At 36.5% G+C, this 20,952-nt stretch overlaps 1 protein-coding gene across 2 annotated transcripts in view; it reads left to right on the plus strand.

The window, feature by feature from the left end:
• Positions 1–20,952, plus strand: part of GSTCD (glutathione S-transferase C-terminal domain containing) — a 62,482-nt gene that overhangs the window by 26,148 nt on the left and 15,382 nt on the right. The gene's annotated exons all lie outside the window — the stretch shown is intronic.

Raw genomic sequence — 20,952 nt, forward strand, 5'->3', positions numbered from 1 at the left:
TTCAGTGGAATTTAATTAACTGGTGTCTTTAGGAAAGAAGACAGTGCTGTTACTTGTGCCATATTTACTAACTTTGTGAAAGAAATAAGTCAGTTTGTAGATATAATACCTATGAATACCTTATATTTCTATTGTGTCTTACAGTACTGATGGGTGTATTTTGCTTGAAATTTTATTTATCTATATAATTCTGATGTTTCTGTATCATCAACAGAAACTACTTATATGTGTTGTCTGTTCTCAAAATGCATGTTTCAATAATGTAACTAGGGATTTGGTGTTTGTAGCTCATCTTCCCCTCATGCAGGGCAAAGGGTGTAGTTAAATCTTTGTTTAGAAGTAGTAACATGAAAAATCAACCAGGGTATCCAATATATATTAATTCTGTAGACCTTTTCAACTATTACAGACAGAATTACTAGTTTTACTTTTAAGAAGCTTCATATTACTGTTACAAAACTGTTTGAGTTTTCTTATCATAGTAGTCATCTATTGGTCTGCAGAGTTCTAAGGCTGGGGCTCTCCCTGTTGTTTGTATTCCTTTAGCACTTCAATTTAACAACATAAGCAATGACCTTACTGCCAGATCTCTTTACAGTACAAGTCTAATCTGAATTAGACATTGGCATGCTACTGTATCTGCGACAAATTAGCACACAGTTTGGAACTCGTGCTTAGATACTGCTGTGCTAGTCGTGAAAGGACACCTGAAACCTGACTTGACTTGAAAACAGTGCTGTAGAGAGAATGTTGGCTAAATTAAAGCTGTTTCAGCACAAGATAAATGTCAAAAAAAAAAAAAAAGAGGGGTGGAGAAGTGTGGAATTAGAACTGTTATTTGAGTCCCTGGGGGGATATTGAATCAATGCTTTGCCATATGAGGAACCTTCAATTTTGGTCCAGTAACAGTAGCACACAAGCATGATTTAATAACTTGTTTACCTTCCACCTGATCTTGAATCCTTCCTTTTGCTTAATGCTGTGTGTACCTGTATTTAGAATCCTTATACCAGAAGAACTTGTTTCCAGGAGAATCTGTCCCTTGTTCTTCCTAGGGTTGTCTGTAGCACTAAACCTGATGAGAAACTTGTTTAAACATGTCTTAAAATGGCCTTTAGTGGTCTCTTTGCAAACACGTGTTTCTTCTTCCCAACACCCCCCACGACAGGTTATCTCCCATGCAGGAATGTCCTGGGAAAGGTATCCTGAGGTGTCCCCATTGGTCCTTGTTAACCCCATCCTGTGATTGGGTGTTCCTGTAAGCCCCTTGAGACTTCTAATTGGTTACTCTGTGAATCCCCCTAAACCCTATAAATGTAACATCCCCAACAATAAATTCTCTCTTGCCTCCTCTCCACGCCGGTGTGCTGTCTCTGTGCCTGCCATGGGACCACGTGGGTGCTGGGGGGAGGGGAGGGCACCTCTCCCCTCCAGGCTCGGGGCCTGAAAAACCCTGTCGCTGGAGTTCCCTTTCCCCATCCCTCAGGACGTCGGAATGGTTCATCAGATGGAGATGGAACTAGAACTGGGCTCCCCCACGCTGAGGGTGGGGAAAGGGATCCAGAGTTGTCTTATTCCACCACTTGGTTAATTTCCAAAGTAATTTCCTGAGGAAGAAAAGATAAGGATATAGAATGTAACAGAGAGTTATGGGTATCTCGGTTCTAATATGAACTTCACTTCTCATATTGAACATCAGAAAGGTTGTATGACAAGTCTGTCCATTACACTATTTCATTACTATCAAATTTGTTTCCCACAAACTCTATGAAAACATTTTCAGCCCAAGTCTGGACTAATATAAAACCAATGTACTGTTTTGTTTCTTTTGAGAATAATTCAGTACTATGACCGATATTGAAATAATTTCATTGAGAAGACTGCATCTTTGATCAGTAAATTTACTGTAAATCAGTAAATAAGGAAACCCAAGGTCATACTAAGGGGTTTTATTTTTTGGGTTTGTTTTTTCTTTTGAACCAAATTGTAGGTATTATGACATCAAGTCTTAGTTCTGTCTTTATCCAGGTAGTTGCAATTATTTGCAAGGCAATTACCTGGATATGTCTGTACATATTCAATTAATATAATCACAGGACTGTATATTTTTAACATTTCTTATAACTGACTTCTGTTTTTCAGAAAATCCTGATTGTATTTGACCTAGTAGTAGTTAGTGGTTTTTAGTAGAAGAAGGAGGAAGAGGTTGCAGAACAGAAGGAGGTGCATTAATATGTTTAGTCTTTTAGCATACGTTGACACTAAAAATAAAGTAAAAAACACCACAAGAAAGCACATGTAATGCTCATCTCAATCTCTTTTCCTGTTTGCTTTTTATAATCAAATTATTGTGTGTTTTTCCCCCCTTGTTTGTGCAGCCTCTAAAATACTTTAATTGTCTGTACCTTTAAAATCTCTGCTGATGAGTGCGTTGTTGCAGTGTGATTGTTCCTTGGTTGTTCTTTTCCAACATAGCTCTTTTTCACAAGTTTCTTCCAGAAGTGGAACACTTTTAGTTGTATCCTTTTAATTGTAGATGTTTATGTTGCTGCTATTACGGTGGTTTGTAGTTTACAGCTTCTCAGATGTTAAAATTCAGAGCTGACTTGTGACATAGGACTGTAGTAATACCCACATAACAGCAGAGGCACTGGGCTTAGCTGATGTGCCTGAGGAGGTCCACAGGAGAAATAAGAAATAGCTGAAACCCTTCTTCCATGTTAGCATACAAACCAATTGCCCATCTTTTTCAAACAAAACTGGAAGTTTAGATATGATGTGTAATAATGTAAGAATGAACACATTTTAATCATGCTGGACTCTGAATATTGTAGCTGGCCTGAAATATGGAATTTAACAGGTTTTAGAATAATTTTTCCTCTCTCAATTTTTCATCTTTAAAGTTTAAGGGAAAGAGGAAAATCCAGGGAAACATGGGCAGCCCAAATAAATTTGGTAAATAGCTTAATCTGAAATGTACAACTGTGTAATATTGGAATTTATAGATCTATATTTATAATAACACACATATAAGAATTTATGCCTTGCTCGTTGAAGACTGTGGAGTCCTGATAATAATTTTAATGGTTTCCAAAACAATGAGTTGGGATTTCCAGGACTAATTTACCTGTAATCCAGAAGCCTGTTACTGACCTGGGTGGTGTCATATTAAGCAAGTAACAAGAATGTATTTTTAGTCTAAAAGTGTATTGTAGGATATTTATGACATCTTTTAAAATAATTATATTTATGAATTAGTATATATGGATGTATTTCATTCTTCTTATAATGGAAAGATGAAGCTGTAAGCAAGTACTGTGAAAAACCTTGTAACCAGGAGGTTTAGAGTAATTTTCTTTTTTATGTAACTTTTAGAATGAAGGGCTAAGAAACTCTTGAACAGCTTCTGAGTTTATTCTTGTAGGTGATTTGGCCCTTTACTTTAACCATAAAGTAGCTGTATAGCTTTTCTATGTGGGCTAATCCTGAATATTCAGGAATATGAAAGCCAACTTAAATGGATATATAGCCATCTTTCAAAATTGTTAGTGTCCCTATATTCTCTAAATTATTTTTTGAGCTGAGTCTATTGCTGTAAAATTTTTTCGAAGCATTGCCATTATTTCTTCAGTATACTCTTATAATTTTTGAAAGACTGGAAATGATTTCTTAATTGAAATAATCTGTTTCTATAAAAACAAACTCCCAAAAAACCAGTCTGAGCTGAGACAGAACGCTTCTTAATCCTCTGTTCTATGCTATTCAGAAACATCTGCCAAATGGATTACTTTCCATCTTATCTGCAGCACGTACTTGACATTCCTCTGCTTGTGCTTGTTACAGGATGCTCTGGCCCACTTGTGATCTCACTTGATGTATATTGGCATTACAAGCTCTGTAACTTATTTGTATGATGTTAGGTAGGACGTGGTGCAGAAAATAAATCATTCCTTCAATCAAGCTGTCTTGACATTTTGGATCTTAATTGTTTTGTAAACAAAGGTTGGATCATTCTTTCTGCGTTTGTGCCCCCCATTTTCTTCTTGTTTGTGGTTAATACGTGCATTTTACATCTCGGTATGTTTTCAACTGTGGCATGAAGATTACAGTCACAGTTGATTCTCACTTATAGGGAGCAAGTAAAACATGGCAAAGATTATCAATGTTGAGCTCCTATTTGACCCATAAATCAAAAATTTTATATAAAGATAGGTTTGTAGCTGTTGCAATGGCAAACAGTGGGGCTGAAAATCTCTGCAGTATCTTTCTGCAAAACATGGCAGTTGTTTGTAGATTCCACCTCACCTGGTTTTGAGTCAAGTTCAAAACATGCAGGTTTATGTGAACATACTTGTTCATGATTTTGCTATTGGAGAGATGAGCAGATTTTGTGGTATATTTTTTTCTGAAGGTCCTGCAAGGATAAATTAATCTCTAATAATTAGAAAATATGTCATATCTAGTTCAAGACACTTCATGAATGTAGAGCTTTTTTGTGTAAGTTGTTAATTTTAATAAAAGCCATCAGGAAATACTTGTTTCTCAAGTTACTTAAATAGGCATAAGGAAGCTTCCTTTTGGTTTTGTTTTTAATTCAGTAAGTTTAATTTTTACGGTGGCTGTTAGAGCTTACTCTTCCTCATTGTGTACCAGTGTGTACCTTGTTTCAGGGTAGAAATAGTTCTGTTGAGGTCATGTGTAAAAACTGAGCAGCAAGAGTTCCAGTAGAATCACAGCTTTATTTTACATTAGGGTGACTCAGTTAGATCTGCTACTGTGCAGTATACACAGCACCAAAGAAATAAATGTTAAGAATCTTAATGTATTTTTTCAGTTTTATCTCACAAATATGCTGCATAGAGTGTTCCCTACTGCATTAATTTTCCATTGGATTTAATTTTGTTGTGTGTCCGAGAGGGACTGAGCACAGTGCTCAACGAATGTTTTAAGTTAATTTTCTGAAGTATTTTCAACTCGGTACTAATTAATTAATGGATACTCCTATACCCATGCATAGGGAGTTTTTTGTTCCGTTGTAATAAAATATTTTCCCTGTAATTACAATATAATTTTTTAATACAGAGATGCTTGTTCTAGCTTTGTGTCTCTTCAGCTTGGTTTACTCAAGAAGTGGTTTAATCTAAATAAAATAATCCCATCAAATAGCCCCAAAACAATCCCACTCTTAAACCAGAAACATCCATTTTAAGGATTGTGTTTGTATAACACTATTGATCTGACTGATGGCCCTTTCCACTGTAGGTTAGGCTTTGTGCTATGCTGTATTAGTTACTGTCAAAACAGTTTTGTGTCTTTGGCCTCGAGGTGAAATTGTGCACAACGTCAATACCCCCACAGCTCGCTCTTCTCCGAATGCTTACTTTGCTCTCTGGGTGTATGAGGGCTCGAGCATCTGCAGAACATCTGTGTCAGAACTATCAGCAGGAGTGTGCATGTTACTTGCTCTCAAAGGTGGGGTCCATGCAAAGGTGAAGGATCCCTATGTTTCTTAGTTCCTTTTAGCTACTTAGAGAAGCCTTGATTTCTTTGGGACTGGTGTTATTGGGATATTTCCTTCTCAGTTCCCCACACAGTTACAAGTCCAGAGAAATAATGCTGGCTGTCAGTGTGTACAGTGCACGTAGGATGGGATGCAGTAGAAATCTTGCAGATTCTTCTGTGTGTAGTTTGTGAATAAGAAAATTTAGGACAGTGGGGTAACAAAACGTGCAGACTATTAATCCCACTCTGAAGAAGGTGACTGCATTGCTGTCTGAGCTTCATATGCGTTTGCTTAAGCCCAGTTTGTGTGTGGACATGTGTGACAGGCAAACTTTGTTCAAATATACCAAACAACCCTTGCAGTACAGAGTCTTTGTAGATCTTGTTTTGCTGCTGGTCTGGGTTCTTTATTAGTCTTGATAGTGTGAATGTTGTTGAGCTTGGTATACTGAGTCGTTTATATTCTCATCTTTCTAGCAGAAGTGGTTCTTGATTTAGTTATAATAGTAATGAGCACTAATGACTGTGCTTGCTTGCCTGGGAAAATAAAAACCTATTAATTCTACATTATATATATAAAAGAAGAAATTTTAAGGAGGAAGTGATGCTAAAGTGGCTTAAGTTTTGTATATGTACATTTTTAAAAGTTAAATAATTTCAAAAATAATATCTTCAATTTTCCACTTTTATGTAGTGATTTTAGTGTCCTCATTTGTAAAAGATGTGAAGCATTCCTGCAGTCATTTATCAGAAATATGTATGCTTATAAATATTAGAATAGATTTTATGTTTAAGAACTACTAGCTGAGGCACTGCCTAGCAGATGCACTACTGAAGCATTTCTTAGACAGATACTTCTATAAAGTCCATAAACTATTCATTTTTTTTCAATACTAGAACATCTCCTATCACAGTTTATTAGATGGTGAGGGGGTCTGTAGCCACAGATACTGTGATGGTGACAGAGTAAATGTGTCTGTATGACCTCCAATACCACAACTCCACAGCTGATGATGATGATGAAGAAGAAAGAATGCTGAGATGTTTTTGCACTAGAAGGGCAGTATGGCCTCCAGAGGTCTTATTCAAAAAAGCCATTGCTGTGATGACTTGTTGTTATGGGGTTTTTTTATTGTTTTCCAGCTTTTTTGTTTCCTTTGACATTACACTGGCACATAAAGTTGGTGTCAGAGACCATCTTCTACAGATTGCGCTACAAATAATGGCCTGGTTTTTAAAAATCCCAGGTTTATATTCTATAATACTCTTCAACTACCTCATGTTTTTACTATTTGTTTGTGTTTAGTTGTGTATTTTTCATTAAGAAAGATATTTTGATAAACCTGCCTCCTGACAATTAGTGGGAGATATATTTTCTGAAGATATATAGTTTCTGAAGGCAGATGTTTCTTTAGCCTGAGTGTTTAGTTCATGGAGTTGATTAATTTTTGTTGGAAAAGACTTCATAATTTTTCATTTCTATTGGCTTCAATTTATAGAAATTCAGCAGACTGTTTGAATGACTTTGGTCCACACTACACAGGTTTTCTGTTTCTCTCCATCCCCTCAAAACTGTTTGTCTAATTTTGTTCAAGTATAATAAAGTAATGAAAAAGGAGAACATGAAAAGCATGTCATTCATTTCCTCCTCTAAATTAATTAATACTGAGGTTTTTTGTTGGAGATAAGATGATGGATGACCTTTCTGTTTAGTTAGATGGACTTAAGTATGCTTGTCGTTTGTACAGTAAACAGAAGTGATGTGTAAAGTTGAGCTGAAAATGCTGCTTTTTGTCTAGCAGGCAGCTGTTCCAAGTCCCTTGCTATGGAGGGGCCAAATGAAGTCATGTCTTTGTTTCCTGATGCTTTTTACTTGTAGAGCCTGGGGAACTGGAGTGCAGCACTGGGCTTATGCCACAGTTTCATTAACTTTTTTTTCCATTTAAATCCAGTTCTCTGTATCAAAGATGGTTGAAGGGATTTATGGATTTTCCTGATTACTTGCTTTCATAAACTATATAAGAATAATACAAAGCAAAAAGCTGCTTAAGATACAAGTAAAAGGAGCCTTTTGTTATTGGAACCATTGATTGAGCAACAAGTGCCAATTGTATATATTTGTTGTCTTGGAAACTCAGTTTTAGTTGAGTTGAGAAATGCAACTCTACTTTGGATTTCAGGAAAGTAAGTTAACCTTTGACAACCTTCTCAAGCTTTTATTTCTTATAATATCAGTAAGAGAAGACCTTCTTTTGCTCTTTTGTCAGGCATGTATGTATGTAGTGGAGAACTGTATGCACAATTAGCTTTTCAGCAGTGTTTCTGAGGTGATCTTACATTGGAATTAGGAAGAATTAAAAAAAAAAAAAATCTTCAGGCAGCTTTCCGAATTGATACACTCAAATTGTCTCTAACTTGTATTTTATACATGTTCTGAAAATCTTCTAGGAATGTATTTATTTGTGAAGTGTTGTATAGCATAAGCTGACAGTTCTATTGAGAGGCATTTCCCCCTTTTTCATTTGTAATCTTTCAGAAATGCATTAAAACATGTTGAAATTTTATTTCATGTTTCTCTTCTAAACTTGACGTAAAAGGTTATTGTCTGCACACTGCATGTTCTTGACTTGTCATGAAAAATTTCTGTTGATGGCAGGATTGTTTAACTTCACAATCTTTCTGACATAAAGGGTGAAATAAAGTAGCATTTGTTCATAATGGGTGATTATCGCTATGTAGTGTGATCCAGATAATACCACCATTATTTTTATATATTAAAAGGAAAGGAGTGGACATTTATCCTTTTCATTTCATTGGGTTGTCCTCTACTGCATCATAATTTGCTTGTGCTGATTATAGTCAATTTGTGCTTTGCCTAACTTGGCAGGATTTGTATGGGTGGTTTGGATAGCTGGCGACAACGTAAAGGAGCACTTTGAACAGGAGTGTTCTGCAAAGTGCCCTGATTCTGTTAGTGTGAATAAATGTCTATGACAACTATAAAGGTGGAAGGGGTACCAAAGGACTGACTGTCTTTATATTTGTTACAAAGCCTGGGGTTTTTTTTATGATAGTAAATGCAACGTTGATTAGCAAGTGATCTGGTTCTACGTAGTTACAGAACTCCTCAAAGCTGAGACTGCTGAGATACCTGTTGGTTCTCAGCAAATTGGTTACCAAGAGCACTGTAAACATATCAAAGGACTACTTAGTAACCCTACTTGGCTGTGGTATACCACCTGCAAAATTGCACAGCAGGCACTCTGTAACAGGTACTTAATTATGGCTGAAGGACTGCTGTCTCAGCCAGTGGTGGCTTACTCATTTTGCCTCCCTAGTATGAGAAAGCACTGAAGGGAAAAGACTATGGAAAGAGAAATGCTAATTGAAATGGGTTTTTTTGTTGTTGTTGGGGAGGTTTAATCTGTTGTGTGTGCTACTTACAACAAAAGTTTATTTATTATAGAATGAACTCTGGAGGTTATACAGACTTAAATGCTGATCATCAGTATTTACAGTGGCAGACTGGTAACATGGCAGAAGCAGATACTGACCTTCAACATCAGAGGTTAAAAGAGCACTTATGCAAAGCTGGTGACTCACTTAAACTGTAGACAGCAAAGACAATTAATTCCTTTAATTAATGATAAACTGCAGTTCATTTTGATTCTCTCCTGCCCCAACTTTGCTTAGAAAATTAATTGGAAAAATAAGAAATGAAAGGAAAACAATTAAGTGGTCAAGCAGTTACTATTAGTGAATTAAAAGCTTATGATGGAGTTCTCTAACTCTTATATTTCCGCTGACCTCTTGAATGTTTTTTCAGCCCTTTTGACTAACATAAACCACATGAATACCAGAGACGCTAATTTAATACAGCAAATCTGATTGAATTTACTAAAATCTTCATAAACTGCAGATTTATACAGGATGAAGCTGTAAGTGCTGTGGTAATTGCAGTGTAGATCAGACAATACAGAAATGTGTAACCTTGGTCTTTCTGTGTGCAATTAAAATGCCTTTGTTTGGAAGTTATATACAGCCATTGTGAAATAATGTTGTTATTTGCATATTAGAATGTCAATGAATTATTAATCAGTCATTGTACCTTTGCAGTGTGGGATTTAATTTTTGTAATGACTGAAATGCAGGATGAAATTTCAAGGATGAAATTCCTTTTCATCAGGTTAAGTGTTTTGGAGGGATTCCTCCAGCCAGTAACCCTTGTAAAGTAAACAGGCATAAGGTGTTAAGTTAAGCTGAAAGTACTGCTGTTTGTCCTGCAGCCAGCTGTTCAATTGCTTGACATCTAAGGGCCAAATGAAACATGTCTGCCTTGTGAACCAGCTTTTCTTGTTTCTGGATGATTAGTTCAGGCTCTCTTACTCTAACTGATAAGTAAATCAAGACAGGAATCTTCTAAATTATTAATATACCTAATATTTAATTTTTTATTATTTAGAGGCAATGATGGAAATTAATGAGATGGTATATGTATCAAAAGATGGATCTTTTGGTCTTTCCTTCAACTCCTTGTGATTCACTACTCCTTACTGTACGAAGGCATTTAGCCCTTATCTTTTCCTTAACATTCAGGTATAAACAATTCAACATTCAGAGCTCAGGAAGGAAAATCTCTGTTCCTGCTGCCTCTTAACTACTGAGAGCTGGTCCCCTGGAGGCAACCTGCTGCTGAACAGCTGTGACTGTGAATGGCAGGGGCTTCTGGCCCTTATTCTGACCTCAGTAGCGGCCGTCTCTGGTTCCTGCTGGGGAAGGAGCTCTCCTGCTTTTGCAGGAGACAAGCACTCTTAGCCCCTGGTGAGCACTGAATTCAGCAGGAATTAGTTGTTCCCCTTTCTCAGCAAGACAGTAGCAGTTAATCAGTATATTAGGCTTGTGAGAGGTAAAGAAAGCGTTTGATTCTTGTTTCGTTGTCAGACAGTGACATCTTCATCTGAAGAAATTTTGCAGAAAGTGAGCAACCCCTGCCTCATAAGCCTGGATGTTCCTGACATTTGGTATAGCATTGTGTGTAGGTAGAACAGCACTCCTTTTAGAGATCTTTTAGATCTTTTCCAGCATTTACTACTGCAGAGGTTGCTTTTTCCTTTCTTTTATTCTTCCCCAAATGTTTTATCATCTTTCACTTTTTAAGGTTTGTTTTGCTGTGCTTTCCTCCTCACATCTTACTTAAACACTTCACTGTAAGTGATAGGTGGGTTTGGGCACATAGGGTACAGGCAAAAGGGCTGACTGCTCAGGTAGCAGCAACTGAGGAGGCAAGGTGAGGACAGGAGGTGAAAATTGAAAGGAACACCACTGCAGTAAAGCTGTTAGAAACCTGTCTACTGTGTTGTCACTGCTCTGACACCTGCTTTTTGAGCAAGATGTTTAACATTCTTACTACCTGTAACACAGCCATTGTTGAATGATAATTCAGATTGGAAGGGAACTCACTTATGAGGTCCTGCAGCTGCTCATGAATTCTGAACGCATTGCCTTCACTTTATGGTATCTTGACCCTAAAGGAGTGAAGGTAAGGGAGAAATGTGAAGAAAAAGAGAGAGGAGTGGAAGAGAAACAGTATATGAATTGTGTGCAAAAATGTGAAAGAAGGGTAAATGCAAATCTTTTTTTCCCCTCTTATAGTTCTGTCATGACATTTAAAACCAAAATAATTCCCTGGTCTTTGGGATTCTAGAAAAAGGCTTAGAAATGAGAAGGATGAACTGACATTGTCAGTTAGCTGAAATGTGTAGTAACTCAGAATTTTAGAACATCTAGTGTTTTGGGAAAAGTGCTGATGCATAATTTCTCTGAAGATTGCTATTGGCAGTATTATAATGTGAGAAACTTGGAAGAGCATGGCTATCAGATATGTATTCATGTGGATAGCACTCATTAAGTACCTATAGAGGCTTCATAATCTAGTACAAAATAGTTTAAAAGTAGTATAAGTAGTAAATTAATGTGAAAACATTATGTTAGCTGTTTGTGCCTGGCTTGCTGTTTGTTGAATATTCTGAAGATGAGTTTTGAAGATAAGCAATTGGAAAAAAAACCAAAGAACAAATCTCTTTTTAGTAGAATATAGTTACATTCGGGGGTACCCCAACATTAATTTTAATTTGTTTTTACTGGCATCTGTTGATCTTTGTTTTTTAAAGGTGGCTTATTCTTTGCTTGCTTAAAATCCTCTAATGCAAAAAAAGAAAAGAGGCCAAATTCCTGCTTAGGTTGTCAAGGGGGTCAGTTTTCATAGCTGTCTGACCTTTTTAGACTACACTAAGATAGTGTATGTGAGATGAAGGGGGTTTTTATGCCTGAAGTGATAAAGCTATTTTGCACAGCTTGCCTTAATAAAGAGCAGATTGGTTAGTAAGATCTGGAGGGACTTCTATCTAAAAAAAAAAAACCCAATAAATTGCTCTCATGGAGTTCAGTTGTCTTTCCTGTCCTTTCGATTATTGCCCCGTATATTTTAAACCAGGCATTGTAGCATTCTCTTCTCCTATTCCCTTGACTGCAGCTAAAACATCATCACATTTCATCATAAAAACCTTTATGTTGTAAAAAATAATGTAGACTCTGAGATCTTATCTTCTGGCCTTACCTGTTGACTGACAGTGCATGCTACACATTCCCCAGAAGGGTAGTTTATAGGCTTTATTCCTAATGATTGGGAGGCTTTGTTTGTTTGTTTTCCCCCACCCCAGTGACTGCTAAGGCTGTTTTTACATATGTGTGTATGAGTAACTTTGCTGTTTGTTCCCTTAGACCTCTCAGTAACATTCAAGTATTTGAAGTCTGGTCTTTGCAGAATGTGGACTGGTGCATCCTGAACTGCAAAGTGCAGAGCAGTGTTGTGTTCTTGGCTGTAAGGGGGCCCTGGGCAACAAATGTTGGCTTTTGTCAACCTGTTTGTAGGTCCCATCCTCCTCAGAGGTTAGTTAAAAACCAAAATAACACAACTTCCCTGAAAATCTAATAATTGTTGTGATTAACTAAATTAGTGCAGTTCTCTGATAGGAAATGGTGAATAGACTCCGTGCCAAGACAACTTACTATTAAGTTTGTTCATTTAGTAGGGATTGCTGCTTTTACAAATACATGAAGCTGCAGAATTGGCATATTGTGCCTGTTACTTCTTTTAAAAAGTAGGCATTTACATGCCCTTTTGCCAACAAGTAGATCCAAACCTCATAGTTCCAGAATATGTTTTGATAAACATCCACTCAGGGTGAAAAAAAACCTACAAAACAAACAAACAAACAAAAAAACCAACCACCTTTCTCTGAAATGTTTGGATAAATGTGGCTGCTGATTACTTCTATTCATAAAAATACATTCTGGGCATCAGGCTATGTTTGTTTCTACTTCAAACAGGCATTTTATAAAACAGGTTATTACGTAAAATGTAAAAATAAAGGAAAACGAGGCTTTCTCCGTTGCAACTTGATCGATATAACAGTGTTTTCACTGAATCTTTAGCTCATGCTTTCATTTTCAAGGAGTGAATGGAGAGAGAACTTAAAAATGGGAGGAGGTGAGGTGTGGAGGACAGTAATAAAAGCACAGTCCTTCAGTTAATGTTGCTGCGGTTTATTACTCAATTATTCTGTTTTATAATGTCTATGTAGTATGTTTCATGATAGGACTAAGGCATTAAAATTCTGATGCAGAAATAAGGAAATATTGATACAATCGGAACTAGTTCATTTGTTGGTTTTTTTTTTTTTTTAATTTGACCCAACTCTGTTACTTTTGAAATTAAATCAGAAAACTGTTTTAAGAGAAAATCGAGTTAAGCCATTGCAGGCAGCCCAAGCTGAAAAGAAGCATATTTCTAGTGTACTTCTATGATACTAATTTTTTATATCTACATAGTTTTTGTTTCAAACATATAATACTTTCATATATATATGTGCGTATATATATATACACACGCATATATATGTGCATATATATTTTCATAGCCACTGTGATAAAGGGAGATCAGAATAGCAATTTCCAAATGTAAAGGAAGAACAAATGAGTCAATAATAACCCTAAGCTATCTCATCTTGTATGTGATTGAACAAATGTTTTAGTCTCTGTAAACAAACCCATCAATTAATTGTATTATAATAGACTCCTCTTTCTCTGAGAACTAAAAAGTAATGATAGCTTGTCATGAAGCAAGTGATTGCTCATCATAGGTGCTATTCTGCCTTAGACTACATTTTCTCATGAAAATTGTTTCGTGAGCAAGCTTCCTTTTGTACCTTACGATTCTTTTAGTATTATATCCAATATCAGGGAAAAAGAAAAGGATGGTTAATGTTGTCTCTTGATGACACAAATATTAAAGCTTATCCTCTAGTCTGGTTTTATATAGGAATTTATACGTGGTTAAAGGGAAGAAGTGATACACACTTCAAGGGCTTCAGTCGTGGACATAGGCATTAGAAAACCTACAAGAACTATCACAAGCAGCCTTTGTAAGTACAAAACAATTCTGTTCAGTGCTAAAAGCTTTTCAGCTTTCTGGGGCAATGTCACAGTGCATAGAGAAGGCCAGTGAGGAAGCTGAAGTGTGCATATACCAAGTAGATGTGGAGTGGAGCACGAGGACATGCTTGAATAAGCAGTGAGAGACCTATGTCCTATGGCAGTGTAGCACTTTACAGAGAAACACACTGAGGATCTCTAGAAGTAGGAGTAGAGACAAAGGAATTATTGTCTAACACTGCAGTAATGGGACTCGAACCACTCAAAAAGCCAGTACAGACACGTCATCTTGTGCAGACACATCATCTGCACTTTCCAACGCACCTTGTAGGATATATCTCTTGAAAAGCCTTGAGCATTGAGTTGTCCTGGTGGTCTTTGGAGATCTCTTGCCCCTCTGTCTTTATAGCACATTATAACTTTATGTGATGGTCTGCAGAGCCAGAAAGCATATACTTGCCCCATCTGCCTTTTGGGTATACTGTGGGACTAAGGTCTTGGAAAGGCAATGAGATGAGAAGACTAAAAAAGAAAAAAATTAAGGTTTTCTGTAGTTTTCTCTACAATAAAATATAAACTCCAGCATAGAGCTTTGGCTGCAGAGATACTTGATACTTTGAGATCCTTTGAAGTATTTTTTTTTTGTTTCTGGTGATTCTCTTTCCTGGCCTTCCAAAATGTGAATTAGATTTTTACATTCCTGCAGGTAGGATAGTGGAGAAATATCTCCTTAATATAATGAAGATGCTGATTAAATACCTTCTTTAACCTTCTTAACTGTTCTGAGTTTAACCTTCTTTGATTAAATACCTTCTTTAACCTTCTTAACTGTTCCAAGTTAAATGTTTCTGTTTGCTTTTCAATGAGAGTGATTTTGAAAATTCATCTATTGTGTAAATTAATTGTATTAGATTTTAGAAGGAACTGATATAGAAGAAAATACAAAAGCAATGAAACTTTTTTGGCAATTTGACTGATTTTTTCTTTTTTTTTTTTTGTAAATTCCAGCAGATTCAGTGGAATTTCTTATAATAAGAAATACTTTCATCATCAAATTCAACAGGTTTTGTGTTTCTTGAGTATTTTCAGCTTTGCTTCTCAGTCTATTTTACATCTTCATCAGCTTCTAAAATTTTTCATAAGAAGGATGTGGACCTATTGAAGTGAGTCCAGAGGAGGGTCACAGAGATCACATCTCATATGGAGACAGGCTGAGGGAGTTGGGTTTGTTAATCCTGGAGAAGAGGACGCTCTGGGGAGACCTTATGGTGTCTTTCAGTTCCTTAAGGGGGCCTTACAGGAAAGCTGGAAAGGGACTTCTTACAAGGGCATGTAGTGATATGATAAGGGGGAATGGCTTTAAACTAATAAAAGGTTGGTTTAGTTTAAATAAGAGGAAGAAACTCTTTACGGTGAGGGTGGTGAGGCACTGAAAGAGGTTGCTCAGAGAAGTTGTGGATACCCCATCCTCGGAAGTGTTCAAGGCCAAGTTGGATGGGGCTTTGAGTAGTGTGGTCTAGTAGAATGTGTCCCTGCCTATGGATTTTAAGGTACCTTCCAACCAAAGCCTATAATTTTATGATTCTGAGATTTTAACATGTCAAATGACTTGTTTTAGCATTGGTCTGGATCAGGCTTCCTTTTCCGGGTGGACCCAGACTTATTTTTTACATTTAGGTCTTCCTTAGTATTTTACTTAGCAATGGAAAGGAAAAGGATTCTCAAGATGAAAAAGCAAGATTATTGCTAACCATGCAATGTAAAGTGACAAAAACAAATATACAAAGTCCTTTTTCAAAACTACTCCATTAGAGGCCAGCCTTTGAATGCTGCATTCATGTCAGAGCTCTGACCTAAGGACTTAATAGACTTTATACATTTCATAAAGGAGTGCATTCTCTGTAGCTTAGAGGCAGGCTTCCAATGACAGATACTTTTTAGTCCATTATCACTCAAACAGCCAGACTGAATTATTTCACAACTGTAAGGGAGTTGGACATAAGGAAAACAATTTATACTGAGCCTGAAAAGTGGAGAGCCAAGGTCAGTGTCATTCTATGATCTAGACTGCCTTGAGGAATTGGTTAGGGACATTTTGTGGTGTTAATTGTTTTACAGCTACTCTGGAGTGAAAGCCTGCTTTATTCCCAAAGCTGAAACCATACTCAGTTACCATACTGTAACTTTTTGCTTTTAAACAGACAGATTTATATCAATTAGGAAATATTCAAGTCCCAGTACAGGATGTAGTCAGAATTCTCTCTGAACAGCCGCATTTTCTTTTCTGGGTCCCCTACTTTGAGTTGTACCCAAGTGTAAAAATCTCAAACACACTATTTGCTGTATTGAATTCAAATAGTGCTCATTCAATTTGCCTGATCAAAGTTGCCTCTCCCCACCATTATAAAAGGGGAGTGGGAAGTGGAGGAGAGTTGAGATATGTTTGCCTCTATACCCTTTGATGGAGTGTGTATTTCAAACTGCAGTTTGACTGGGCCTTTACCATGGCATACTTGTAGATGATGCTGAGACTGGCTGGCCCATCTCCTGATACTTCTCCTCTCTTCTCTGGTGTGGTCATGCAATAAGAGTAGGAAACAGATGTTGCTGAAAGCTAACAGTTTGCTGCTTGGGAGGGAGGGGAAGGGAGACAGGTCAGTGCAGTGAAAGGGGGCAGCTGGAAGGTGGCCCCAGGCTGCAGAATGGGAGGGCAGATCTTCAGCTTTCAGCACTGGCCCACACAGATTGAATAAAAGGAACTAAAGTTGAAGAAGGATATTGTTCAAGTAACCAAGGTGATCAATGGACCACAGCAAAGTTATTGTCTTTGCTAATTGTATTTATTGCAAGATTTGGCAAAGGCCTTTAAAAGAAGGTAGTACTATTTTTGACTGTTAAGAGTATATCTTTGTAAATAAATGTCAGCTGAACTTTTATTTTTTTGAATTCTGCTTTTTCTAGTGGTTGCATGAAAACCACTGTACAGCTATATTGATCTGACCAATACTGTATGTAAACAGAAAAAAACCACCCATAACACACAACTACAACAACCACCCACAAAACCAAGAAGCAAATACCCCCCCCAAACAGTTATCAAAAACAGTTTAGAAGGACATATTGTGAGTATTAAGAAGTAATTAGAATATGCTGAATTATCATAAGGAACTACCTGAAGACAAAAAAGCATTGGAGCATTGGTTTCAGAACAACTTCTTCAGCTTCGTATAAAGTAATAAAACTGTCACTGTTCCTTTGTAGTTACTGAGCCTTTTTTGCTGTATTTATTTTTATCTTTGATCAATATAGCAATAAATATACTTTCCCTGAATTTCCATGAAAAGTAGAGTCATGTTTTAATTTGAATTAGTTAACTGCAGCTTATGGAAAACTTAATAAAAAGATACTTGTGCTAAGTATGTAATTGAACTCTGTGGAATAGGAGAATGCACATATTGTGTGTTTTGTGTGTGTGTTGGTAGCAGTGTTCAGATGTACTGCGTTAGGACTTCAAAGTTGAAAAGGGTTAAATTCTTAGAGGTGATATTTGGGGTTTGGGTTTTTTAAGGATACTTTAATGACTTTTCAAGTTTAACTTGGGAAATATGAAAGTATTATTTGAGGACTGAAGGATTATATGAACTTGAACACTGACCAAGGTAATACAAAAATAAAGGGGGGGTTGCCTTCTGAAAAGTTAATATTTATTTGTGCCAAAATGCAAGACCTTTAAGTGCCACAGAGTCTTTAAAGTTCTGTTTGACAAGGGCTAAATTAACAGTAATGTTGGAATTGTGAAACCAAATAAAATATTTTTGTTGTGACCATTTATTGAAAGTTAATCTTACTGGGACTGTATTGCAGTCTGTCAGTTGGGTTCTTAAGGGAGCAAATAATTTTTTGGGGACCTTTCAGTGTACTGTAGGAAAAGGTCACATTCTTCAAGGTTTTGCCTGCTAGGGCTAAATTTCAAGCTACTCTTTCTCTTACTGTTCTTGCAGACAACAATTAGCATTATTTACTGTCACAGGGCTTGAGAAATGAGAAATGAACTGTAGTATTTTTAGATACAGAAGTTTTAGCTGAATTTATTGCCTGTTTGCTGTAATGAAGTACTGGTTAGCCATGCTAACTAACATTCTCTACAGGCGATGTGTCACAGCTTGCTGTGTTTCTGTACTTCTAGCTACTGAGCTCAAAACACAGAGGTAGAGCAGACAAAAGACCTATTGATTCAAGCTTGATTTTATCCATCTTTCAAGGGAATGTTTACTCCTTATTGCCTGCACATTAAGGGAGGATGAAACCTTGTTGGTTTGTGATCACGAAGAGTTAATTTCCAGAGTTTTTAAAGGTTGTAGGCTAATTTTTTACAAAAGTATTTCTTATTAATTTAATATTCATGAGATCCACTAACTGAATACTAAGCAGTGGATCTATTTTTGCTGATGAAACTTGTTACTATTTTACTTTCTGATTTTTAGTGACTGTATAATCTATTTGCTAACTTTGCTCAGTATGAAAATTTGATGGTGCTTTTCAGGATTTGGACTTGATACTAATAAATCCCAGACCTCTTGGGATTTCCTTAGTGTTGGAGAATAAGAACAGAGAAGCTGGATAAGGAAGTATGAGCATTTCCATACGTGAATTTTTGTGCTGTTTGAGGCATGACAGGTGTGTTGTCCTTCATTGTTGTGCAGGAAAATGACTCAGAACATTTGTGTTAATGCCTGTTGAGAGAGAGGACTGGAAACAAAATTGTTGGCCTGGTCCCTCTCATAATTAGGAAGATTGAAGTTGAAAGTGGATATAAGGGAGTGATACAAAAGTTATCAGGAAAAAAAACATTTACAACAGTCCCAGTAAATTAATTGTGACAGTTACTTGAGCTCAGGAAGTTTTGAATTCTGAAGGCTTTCCACCGAGGGAGCTTGCAGCTTTATATCATGAATGAGCTTTAAGTACTTATATTACTTGTTTTCACCAAATAGAAAATTTGTGAAGGTTGAAGTTATTTTTTAAGATAATGCTTGTGAGAACCAACCCCTGTTAAAAATGAGTTATAGTATAAATTAAGCTACCTAAGCTTATGAGGCAAGTTTTATTGTATTCAAACTCGTTTTGGAGAACAGAGTTCACCTTTTATCTTCATGATGTATTTCTAGCTAAGGGATTCTGTGTGCTTTGGCAAGCTTGAGATTATTAAAAGGGCAAGTCCATACTGAATTTTGTCAAAGGGAAACCTCTGTTTATGCTTTTGCTGTGTTTTTGAAAGACCCATTTTTCTGTTTTTAGCTGAATCTGAAATTCTGTCCAGGATAATATCCAGGATATATCCCTGCTTACTTCTTGCTGTTTAGGCCTCCTACTGCTGCTGCTGCTGTCCATTAGTTTTGGACCTGCAAAACCACAAGAGCAGGCTTATGCTGCAGTTGGAAGTGTGCTTTCAGTTTATAGACATAAGCTGAGCTAATTTTAAGCTAATAGCTTGGTTTTTAGCAGCATAGGAGCTGAACAGATTTTTGAAAGACTAAATGCAGGGCAGTCATAGCAGGGTTGCTGTTGGTGTCCAAACCGGGTTGTTTAAAGCAAGCTCAGATTTACCGCACTGAGCTGCAGTCACACCTCTTACAGCTGTGTAATCATAGTCAGATGTAGATACTGTGCACAGACAGCTTCTAGTGGGCTGCAGCAGTAAGATATGTTGATTGATGAGAACAAACCCAAGTAGTAGCCTGTATTATCCTGATAAAAGTCCCCATTAATTGTGTTCCTCTTGCCACAGCTGTATTTCAGGTCTGGGGCATATAGCAGACAAGTATGAATTAGATTTCTTGAGTCTTTATTACCCAGGTAGCCTCAGTGGGATTAAAGTTATGTTCAGGACAACTGCTCCTTTTTAAAACTCAAACAATCCATTGTGATTGTGCGTGCAGGTATGTGAATGTACATATGTGTACATGTGTACAGAGAACATACTTGTGTGAGGTTTAGGTATAGGATTTTATGGGTATTAATAATCACAACACCTGTCTACCTAAAAAATTACAAGTTTGACCTCAGAAACTGAATTTCTAGCTCAAACATTATGACAGCACTTGATTTTACACTTCTGGAATTCCTGCATCTTCAATGACTACAGTTAGAACTGTAGGTGTTGAGAACATTTGAACATTAGTTTATCAGATGGAAGCATAGAAATTAGAGACAAGCTATGGAGCAGTTCACGTAGATACTTGACACACACACAAGGAATTAGAGTTTTCAGTATATCTTTCATAAAAGCTTTTTTTCAAAGGGTCTACTAATGTGTAAGTGATGATTCTTAAAAATGTATTTATCATTTTATGTAATATGTTAAAGGTTTCATATCTACAGTCCTTGTATACATTTTTATCATTGACAAGATAAAATTTCTGGGACTCTTCTTTATGGTAACTTTCACAGAGTCTAAAAAATGTTTGAAATATAACCATGTTTTTATTTTTATAAAATTCACAATTTTATACATAGGGAGTTGATAAGCGAGGAGGTTGTGTTCAGTCTCTTATTTCCATTAAGAACTAGTACACATTTTAATACGTCACCATGCAGTGGCCTAGGAATATATTTTTAAAATGTCATTACTCTGTTTTTTTAAAAAGTATGCAGTAACTGCACATAATGAAGTCTGCCCTACTTCCTCTGCATCTTCTTGACAGTTTTTCTCTTTTCTTTGCCTTGACAGTATAGAATGTAGTATCTTGAAAAGTGGTTTTTTTTCTCAGTCTGTGTAGAGCAATGTAGTAATAATTTTATCTGTTTGTTGGATTTGATGGTTTATTTGTAAAGTGAAATGTTATTTATGATAAAATATACAAAAGTATACATTTTCAGGATAGAGTTTTAAACAATAAACTATATAATAAATGCAATTGATGATGATGATGAGTATTGAACTGCTCCTATTTATAG

Source organism: Lepidothrix coronata, unplaced genomic scaffold, assembly GCF_001604755.1.
Source record: "Lepidothrix coronata isolate B3197 unplaced genomic scaffold, Lepidothrix_coronata-1.0 Scaffold215, whole genome shotgun sequence".
Taxonomy (NCBI): domain Eukaryota; kingdom Metazoa; phylum Chordata; class Aves; order Passeriformes; family Pipridae; genus Lepidothrix; species Lepidothrix coronata.